The sequence below is a fragment of the Salmo trutta genome, chromosome 27 (assembly GCF_901001165.1).
Source record: "Salmo trutta chromosome 27, fSalTru1.1, whole genome shotgun sequence".
In the NCBI taxonomy this organism is placed as follows: Eukaryota; Metazoa; Chordata; class Actinopteri; order Salmoniformes; family Salmonidae; genus Salmo; species Salmo trutta.
Genome location: NC_042983.1, coordinates 34,697,608 through 34,708,690, shown reverse-complemented (window position 1 = coordinate 34,708,690; position 11,083 = coordinate 34,697,608).

Genomic DNA, 11,083 nt, shown 5'->3' with positions numbered 1-11,083 from the left:
TAAAGGAAGTTTGTTCAGAAGTGTCTGTCTTATATCTGAGAGATTTAAGAAATATCAGGAAACACAATTTTTTTTCTTTCATGTATTTAACCACTTATTTTTGTCCCTAAACAGTCTCAGTATACCGTACCAGTCCAAAGTTTGGACAAACATACTCATTCCAGGATTTACATTTATTTCTACATTGTTTTCTACATTGTAGAGTAATAGTGAAGATATCAAAATGTGAAATACACACATGGAATCATGTAGTTACCAAAAAAGTGTTAAACAAATCAAAATATATTTTATTTAGAGTTTCTTCAAAGTAGCCACCCTTTGCCTTGAAAACAGCTTTGCACACTCTTGGCATTCTCTCAAACAGCTTCATGAGGTAGTCACCTGGAATGCATTTCAATTAACAGGTGTGCCATGTTTAAAGTTAATTTGTGGAATTAATGCGTTTGAGCTAATCTGTTGTGTCAAGGTAGGGGTGGTATACAGACGATAGCCCTATTTGGTAAAAGACCAAGTCCATATTATGGCAAGAACAGCTCAAATAAACAAAAGGAAACAACAGTCCAGGTCAGTGAATTCAGAAAATTTCAAGAAAGTTTCTTCAAGTGCAGTCGCTAAAACTATCGAGTGCTATGATGAAACTGGCTCTCATGAGGACCGCCACAGGAAAGGAAGACCCAGAGTTACCTCTGCTGCAGATGATTTGATTTTATTAGGATCTCTTTTAGTCCTCCGTTTGGCGTCATTAAACATTAAAATACAATTTATAATACGATCACATTTTCACATTTAACACACTATTACAGACATAATACACTGACATATTGACCAGATAAATACTCTAACAGTCTGGAATTATAGATTGATTCCTTCATCTACCACATTCCTGCACAACCTTCCAATATATTATATTTTAATGGTCCTAAAGTATTGTTTGAATTTATATATTGAAAGCTTTCTGGTTTGCTCAGATACATTTGTCCATTTCTTTATTGCTCTAATTTGAAATGTTATTTTGCCTATTTCTCTTTTCTGTCTGGATAACACATAGATTGTTCACCATCTATTCCTAGTATTTACTGAATGTCTGTCTCTTACCAACTGAATACTGTTGTGAATGGAGTTAGGCCTCTTTAAATGGTGTACATTGTGAAATAAAATAAGCATGTTTTTTTTTTATTATTATCTTGTTGATTGATGACCAAACAAGAGCATTGTGCATGACTACAACAGAAGAACCATATCTCCACCTTAAACCATTCCTTGCTGCTTTGTTCTGTTCAATCTGCAGCCTGCAGACGCATTTCCTCAGACCACAGAACAGTAGTTCACCTGACTCCCAATTTAATGCATGAGTTGTTTGCTTAATCTTTCCTTGTAAATATTTAGCTATCCTGATCATGCATGCTGTTTTAATATTTTTTTTTTTTACATAGATGAGTTATTTGAGACGACTATGATAAGCAGTTGTCTAGCTGCACTCCTAGTAGTTTGGTTTCTGCCACTTCCTCAATTTGTACTCCCCCCATACTTAATTGTATCCCATGTTGTGTTGGCCTTTTCCTGGTGGAACAGACCAACGTAACTTTGGTTTTCTAAGTGTTCAAAACAAGGTTGTTCCGGCAAACCCACTACATCTATTTGTAGAGCTTGCTGTACCTGTTGAACCGATTGTCTTGCTGTATAACTTGTTTCATCTGTAGATATAGTAGCTTGAGTTTCAGATAAGGCAAAAAGAAGGCCGTTGGTTTTGTCGTGGAAATTCTTACACAGGGACACTCAAAGTGAATCTTACATGAATCCTTGTTTATTGTCAGCACGCTGGAGAGGTTCCAGACCAATATCTCACCAGGCTTCTTTCTTTCTAAGCTGAGACCTTGAAACGGATCGTTCGTTCGTTCTCAAAACGCGGTCTGGGCGTACTGCCAAATTGCAGCTACTGATAGTGAGTGAGGATTTGTACAGTCAGCCACTTGCATGAACACAGATTGTTTATTAGAACAGCACAATAATTGAAGACAGAAATTAGTTATAAGAAAAGCACAAACATTAATTCCCATTACAGTATATATTAAGTAAAGAAGTGGCCCAAGGCAGCTGCCATACCTGCGGTATTCCACTGGTTAAAGCATGAGGGGTAGAAAACTACCAATTGAAATAGGTGGACTGTTTCCTGTCAGTTAGATATAACTGTACCCAATGCAATGCTGCCGCCTCAAACCCATAATGCAATAATTTTGTCAATTATTTCATGATCCACTGAATCAAATACCAAACTAAAATCTAAAAAGAGTACCACCACAATCTGCCATTATCCATAGCATTGAGCCTGTGGTCAGTCATGTCAACCAATGCAGTGGTAGTGGAATGGTTTTTGCTGTAAGAAGGCTGATTGGCTGTGATCAGATCATTCTTTTCCATGTACTCCCATATTTGTCTACTCACAATACCCTCCAATATCTTACTGAGTGAAGGGGGTAGACTAATTGGTCCACTACTGGCAGGAGTAATGGGTTCTTTGCTGTCTTTTGGGATTGGACACAGTTTAGCTTCCATACATTTGGGATTGTCCCCTTTTCCAGTGACCAAATAAATATGTATTTCAGTGGAGTCGCAATCTGGGGGGCAGCATAGCGAAGTGAAAAATTGTCCATAAGATCATAACCTGTAGATTTACCATTGGGTAGTGACTTCAACAGGTTTAACACCTCAACTGACACTATTTGTAGACTAAAAGAGCATTTATTTTGTTGTTGCTCATAATATGATCATCAATCCATTGGACAATAGCTTGTTTGGAAGAATGGGTGATTACATTATCACGCAGTAAATCAATTTTCTTTGTAAAAAAATCTGCAAAATGATTGGCAATATCAGCTGGTTTTATTGATCTCCCTTCAACCTCCACACTAGATGGGTAGGATGAAATAGATGTACCAAGTAAGCCCTGAACTGTGTTCCATAGCTTTTTTCTCTTTTTTTTAATCATTTTAAAACATTCTATAGTGTGATTTAAATCAACCTCTAGATAAATCAGCTCCCAGGGTACAGCAGCCAAATCATTTTGAAATAGCTCATGTTTAAATGTGTAAACATTTCTCTTGACCACAATCCTTGGGGGTTTCTTTGGAACCTTGGTGTTCGTGATTATGGTCTGTCCAGCCCACTGGCATTGATCTGGTTTTTAAGTATTGCAATGGTACACTGCAGGAGATCAGTTCAGTTCAATGCACGTGTCTGAACGGTGACCTAACTTAGTTGATGATCTAGTTCTATCATTAACCATTTTTTTTCTAACCACAGCTCTCGGCATATCTCATTAATTTAGTTATATTTGAATTCCAATTTATATTAAAATCACCCAAGTTTAATACATCTGTTACTATCTGTGGCCTTGTCAAACCCAGTGGTTAAGTCATCCAGATAGGACACCTTAGAGCTAGGAGGTCTGTACACACATCCCACCAATATGGCTGCCTGGTGAGGCAGATGTACTCGAGCCCATTGTGCCTCTACTTGACATACATTGTCATTCCTCCTCTTAAAAAGGTATATGATTCTGAATGTACAGAGCTACACCCCAACCATTCCTATTCCTGTCCCTTCGATGTAGACTATCCATGAATGTTAATTTTCCCGTAATTTACAGATGCATCCAAATGCGTTTTGGTCAAAGCTAAAATATGAATATTTATGTTGACCAAGTTAAAAACCATGTATTTTGTTAGGAAGGCTACATACATGAACCTGAGCTATATGCAACCCTTTCCTTGTCAAGTGGAGATCAATAGAGCATGTATTCGTAGTGTATCATGACAACTTCAACTATAACAACACAAATTCCGATTTGAACATTGGACTAAAATAGCCAGGGAGTTACTCTAGAGTCCCGATACAGTTGCCCGTTGATGTAAAGTTTATCCATCACCAAGGAGACACATTGGTTCAGGCAACGCTTTTCTTTCATAATGGGATAGTTTTTTTTCTCCTTTCGTTGATCTCTGTGGGGAAGTGATCATTCATTCCAAAATCAATGTTTGAGTTCTCTGCCCCTGCTCTTCGCCAAACATGCAATAATAGCCCATGGACTATTCCCAGAGGCCTTACCCATTCTATGGACTGGACAAAGTGACATTTACGCACATCTGTGGGCAGTTTCAGTTGACATAAAGTCACGGAAAGTGTCCTCACGGCTTCTGCTGTTGTCATTCTCCGGTATCCCTGAAAATATGTATTTAAAAAAAAAAATTATTTCACCTTTATTTAACCAGGTAGGCAAGTTGAGAACAAGTTCTCATTTACAATTGCGACCTGGCCAAGATAAAGCAAAGCAGTTCGACACATACAACAGCACAGAGTTACACATGGAGTAAAACAAACATACAGTCAATAATACAGTAGAAAAATAAGTCTATATACAATGTAAGCAAATGAGGTGAGATAAGGGAGATAAAGGCCATGGTGGCAAAGTAAATACAATATAGCAAGTAAACACTGGAATGGTAGATTTGTAGTGGAAGAAAGTGTAAAGTAGAAATGGAGATAATGGGGTGCGAAGGAGCAAAATAAATAAATACAGTAAGGGACGAGGTAGTTGTTTGGGCTAAATTATAGATGGGCTATGTACAGGTGCAGGGATCTCTGAGCTGCTCTGACAGCTGGTGCTTAAAGCTAGTGAGGGAGATAAGTGTTTCCAGTTTCAGAGATTTTTGTAGTTCGTTCCAGTAATTGGCAGCAGAGAACTGGAAGGAGAGGAGGCCGAAGGAGGAATTGGCTTTGGGGGTGACCAGAGAGATATACCTGCTGGAGCGCGTGCTACAGGTGGGTGCTGCTATGGTGACAAGTGAGCGACGATAAGGGAGGACTTTACCTAGCAGGGTCTTGTAGATGACCTGGAGCCAGTGGGTTTGGCGACGAGTATGAAGCGAGGGTCAGCCAACGAGAGCGTACAGGTCGCAGTGGTGGGTAGTATATGGGGCTTTGGTGTCAAAACTAATGGCACTATGATAGACTGCATCCAGTTTATTGAGTAGGGTATTGGAGGCTATTTTGTAAATGACCGAAGTCGCCGAAGTCGAGGATCGGGAGGATGGTCAGTTTTACGAGGGTATGTTTGTCAGCATGAGTGAAGGATGCTTTGTTGCGAAATAGGAAGCCAATTCTAGATTTAACTTTGGATTGGAGATTGTTTGATGTGAGTCTGGAAGGAGAGCTTACAGTCTAACCAGACACCTAGGTATTTGTAGTTGTCAAATACCTAGGTGTCTGAACCGTCCAGAGTAGTGATGCTGGACGGGCGGGCAGGTGCAGGCAGCGATCGGTTGAAGAGCATGCATTTAGTTTTACTTGTATTTAAGAGCAGTTGGAGGCCACGGAAGGAGAGTTGTATGGCATTGAAGCTCGTCTGGAGGGTTGTTAACACAGTGTCCAAAGAAGGGCCAGAAATATACAGAATGGTGTCGTCTGCGTAGAGGTGGATCAAAGACTCGCCAGCAGCAAGAGCGAAAGATGAGTTTGTCCCGCATTGATTGACACTGTACATCAACCATGGTTTGTTTAAGTTGTTTGTTCTCCATTTGCATCAACTCCACCTTGCCAGGAATAGAGTCTGCAGTACCTTTCAACACTGTGTTCTCTTTCCTTAGATCATCAATCTGACATTGGCTTAATTCTAGATTGGCACATAATCAACTGATGTCCTCTTATATTATATCCAAGATATCAAGGTTGGCAAGCCTTTCATTGATAGATTTCAACAAGTCAATATCCGTAAACCACTCTCCACGCGCACCAGCTTGTTTGGGGATGGTTTGATGCCATTGTTGATACGGCTTGGCCAACTTGGATTTGGTTTGTTTAGTTGAATGGGTTTGTTGTCCTTAACAGTGCTTGAAACGAGTGACACATTTCTTTGAGCTCTTCAGTACCTTTCGTCAATGAATCATTCAAGCTCTTCCATGGATTCTGAAACATCCAGTGTGTTTGCAGGCAGAGTAAAACAATAGCAAAACAACAGATGTATCTTTCTGGACCTACAGTTGAAGTCGGAGTCGGAAGTTGAAGTCATTAAAACTAGTTTTTCAACCTCTCCACAAATGTCTTGTTAACAAACTATAGTTTTGGCAAGTCGGTTAGGACATCTACTTTGTGCATGACAAGTATTTTTTCCAACAATTGTTTACAGACAAATGATTTCACTTATATTTCACTGTATCACAATTCCAGTTGGTCAGAAGTTTACATACACTAAGTTGACTGCCTTTAAACAGCTTGGAAAATTCCAGAAAATGATGTCATGGCTTTAGAAGCTTCTAATAGGCTAATTGACATCATTTGAGTCAATTGGAGGTGTACCTGTACCTATTTCAAGGCCTACCTTCAAACTCAGTGCCTCATTGATGACATCATGGGAAAATCATAAGAAATCAGCCAAGAGCTCAGGAAAAAAAAAAAAAGTCTGGTTCATCCTTGGGAGCAATTTCCAAATGCCTGAATGTAACACGTTCATCTGTAAAAACAATAGTACGCAAGTATGAACACCACCACCACGCAGCTGTCTTACCACTCAGGAAGGAGGCTCGTTCTGTCTCCTAGAGATGAACGTACTTTGGTGTGAAAAGTGCAAATCAATCCCAGAACAACAGCAAAGGACCTTGTCAAGATACTGGAGGAAACGGGTACAAAAGTATCTATATCCACAGTAAAACGAGTCCTATATCGACATAACCTGAAAGGCCACTCAGCAAGGAAGAAGCCACTGCTCAAAAACCGCCATGAAACAGCCATACTACGGTTTGCAACTGCACATGGGGACAAAGATCATACTTTTTGGAGAAATGTCCTCTGGTCTGATGAAACAAAAATAGAACTGTTCGGCCATAATGACCATTGTTATGTTGGGAGGAAAAAGGTTGAGGCTTGCAAGCCGAAGAACACCATCCCAACCGTGAAGCACGGGGGGTGGCAGCATCAAACCTGTCGGAACTCATTTATTCCCGACTTCCCAGGTGCAATGCTTGCAGTTAGCCACAGTCACTGATTCCTTCCAAACGACTCATTGTGGAATTTGCAATTTCCAACTTGTTGTGTAATGTTTATGTGCAATGGCCGATGAGCACAGTATTCTCGTTTTACCTATAATTTCTCTTCATATGACAAGGATTAAAAAGGATTTGCCAGTAGATTGTCGACCTGATTCATGATGATAACTGCTAGCTAAGATTTTGAAAGTATGATGTTGACATGATCAGTCCAATCAAAGCTACTTTACATATACTGTGATTTGATGCAATTTTATCTGTTGCCAATGACCTTGAGCCTTCTTGGAAGGGCACTTCTAATGTAACTCTATGGCAGCACTCAAAGGGCTTGAATTTTCGATGTCTACCTTTACACTTGGCGGTGATGTGGCATCCCCATGAGTGACAGAACACTGAGCCAGTCACGGCGAAATGCTCCGTATTTTCGTCCGGCTTGCCCCACCACCACAGAAAGCATCTACCTAGGCTGAAGCACCTGCATTTTGGAGGTTCCTTAAGAAAAAACAAAGATACCGTGTTTGTATGCAGCTTTATTAACTCAGTGATATATATATATATTTTTTTTTTACATTGTTTGCAAGCTGATATTACATTTTTTTGCTTTATTTTACTAGGCAAGGTAGTTAAGAACAAATACTTATTTTCAATGATGGCCTGGGAGCAGTGGGTTAACTGCCTTGTTCAGGGGCAGAACAACAGATTTTGATCTTGTCAGCTCAGGGATTCAATCTTGCAACCTTTTGTATCAAGTCTGCCAGGAGTTTGCCCAAAATGTGCTGAATTGGTCAATTGACTCAAGTTTGTTATCTATGCACAGTCACTTTAACTCTACCTACATGTACATATTACCTCAATTACCTTGACTAACCGGTGCCCCCACACATTGACTCTGTACCGCTACCGCTACTGTTATTTTACTGCATCTCTTTAATAATTTTTTATTTTTACTTATTTTTTACTCAAAACTTATTTTTCTTGTAAGTAGCATTTCACTCTAAGGTCAAATACAATTTGACAAATACAATTTTATTTCATTTAAAATGCTATGGTAATAAAATTTAAGTTTACACACTCCCAGGAATTTCATACATGATGGATCATTAGCTTATACACTAACTTTCATACATCTAGATGGCGGGGTGGGTGTGGAGCCAAAGACAGCAGTGGGGTCAAAGTGTAGACCCCAGTTCCTACATTTGAACATAGGAATTGATTTTATCAAACAAAACTATGCTACATTTTATCTCTGGGACACTCAGGATGACATATCAGAGCAAGATTACTGAATGTAAGTACATTCAAACCAGTTGCCGTGATAAAATGTTTTTGTTGTTGTGCACTCTCTTCAAACATGGTATTTTTTCAATGTAATTGCAACTGTTAATTGGACATGACAGTTAGCTGAACAAGAATGTAAGCTTTCTGCCCATATAAGACTATGTCTATGTCCCGTAAAGTTGGCTGTTGTATAATACGTCATTCTAGTCACAATAGCGCACGCTAGCAACAACCTTCCCAGTTTAGGGACACAGATACGGGACACAAAACAAATACGCTATGAACGTCAGAAAAACTGACATATTTGGAAATTGTGGAAATTATCTATGTAACCTACAGTGCCGTGAAAAAGTATTTGCCCCTTTTAAAATGTTCTCTACTTTCGCACATTTTTGATACTGAATGTTCCACCAAAACCTGATATTAGATAAAGGGAGCCGGAGTGAACAAATAGCACAACAATTACATACTGTACTTATTACATAAACAAAGTAATGCAACATTCAATGCCCTTGTGTGAAAACGTAATTGCCCCCACTCTCAATAACTGGTTGTGCCACCTTTTAGCTGCAATCACTCCATTCCAAAACTTCACATTTGTTGCTTATTAGCCATTTTCACGTTGACTTGATTGTGCGTTTTGGATCATTGTCTTGCTTCATGACCCAGCTGTGCATCAGCTTTAGCTCACAGATGGATGGCCTGACATTCTCCTGTAGAGTTATCTGATACAGAGCTGAATTCATGGTTCCTTCTATTAAGGCAAGTCGTCCAGGTCCGTTGGTATGAGGTTCATACTGTGGAAGGCAGTGTTTGGTTTTCACCAGGCATAATGGGACCCATGTTGTCCAAAAAGTTATCATTTTGAATAATCTGTCCATAGAACATTCTTCCAAGACTCTTGATGATCATCCAGGTGCTTTTTGGCAAACTTCAGTCATCTTTTTGAATGACATGGGTCCCATTATGCCTGACGAAACCCAAACTCTACATTGTGGTTTGAGAACATATGCCGCGACCTAACGAATGTTCTGGGAACTTCACAGAACCAATTTTAGGTTTGCTGGGTAGTCTGTCATGCTCAGGAATACCACTCAATTTTGTGCAATTGGTGTTGGCGGCCATATCTCTGAAATCCATCCCACCCTCATACTTTCTATGGCGGCAGACTTCCCTGTGATTGGGATTCCTGCTAAATTCAGCTGTCAACTTTATTATCCCACAGGGGGAAATTAATTTGGTCATCACACTGTACACAAAGACATTAAAAAGCAACAATCAACATGAATATACACAACATGGGCCTCCCGGGTGGCGCTGTGGTCTAAGGCACTGCATCGCAGTGATAGCTATGCCACCAGAGATTCTGGGTTCGAGATTCTCCCGAGTCCGTATGGTAGTTGCAGCGATGAGACAAGACTGTAACTACTACCAATTGGATACCATGAAATTGGGGAGAAAAAAGGGGTAAAAAAAATATATATACACAACATGAATGTACACAAAAGATGTTTACATACTGAGGAAATTCCAAGGAGAGGCAATATGTTATCCCTAATCAAGCCCCATTGTGTCCATCTCCCATATAATCATGACACAATAGATGGGTTGTTTTTTTAGCAACAAAACGGACACGTGTGCAACTATGGGGAAAAACAGACAGGGTTGGCTTAGATTGGTGACAACATGTAAACTATTTAGTCTCCAATGTTTATTGAAAGCATAAATAAATTTGCACAATGAGCACTTGTTGTCTCTCAAATACTGTACATCGATACAGTTGTTGGTTAGCTAGCTATCAAATTTTATCTATATTAGTATTAACATTAAATCACCTAAAACAAGACATGGTATGAAGAACAAACGAGCCACTTAAGATTCCCCACATGGCAGTTTTTTGTCAGTCTTGTTAGCAATCTGGCCATCCAGAATCACAACAACATGCTGACTTCTACCCCATGGAAGTGTACATTGTTTTTGTGATGTCTGCTAACCAGTCTATGGACAAACAGCTGTTTGTCCAATGTTGTTAGCTATCTAATTATTGGACGGGATTTTCTGGCAGGTGAGATCAGGTGGGACCATTCTAGCCAATGAGAGGGCAGATACGCGTGTGCGCAACAGCACAAAGTTGATTTTCTCAAAGTTGCCAGAATGCCACGTGTATCCACTTATATCAGTACATTTGTAACAGCCTAAACATGATGAGACTTCTATTAAATCAAATAAGCCTCACGTAATTCAACAATGTCATAGACACCAATACTCAAAATGGGCTTATCTCACGCTGACAGATTTTAGGAGGAGTAAATTATTTCGCTTGGCCTCTTCCTCTCTGGTTTTAGTGTTAAGTAATATTTGTCTTTCAAAAAGTCTGAATGACACTTGACGTGTCACAACAAGATAAACACAAACTACATAAACACAATGGAGACCATTATGTCCACCACCACCGCAATGCTTTTCTCTTGAGTTAGAGGTAACTGCATGTATGGAGTGTGTCTGATAGTGGACGTTGCGAAACAAGTGGGAGGATCAACACAAGTGGGTGTATCGAAACCTAACCCCACAAAGTAGAACTGCACTGTTAGTCACATGTTATCAACATGTGGTCAACCCTCCATCTGGAGACCTCCTGGGTATTCAGGCTTGGCTTTTGATCCAACCCTGAAACACCCAAGTCTGCTTATCAAGGACCTGTTGAGCAGCTGATGTTTAGGCTACAATGTGGTTAGACCAGGGCTGGAACAAAAGCCTGCACACCCAGT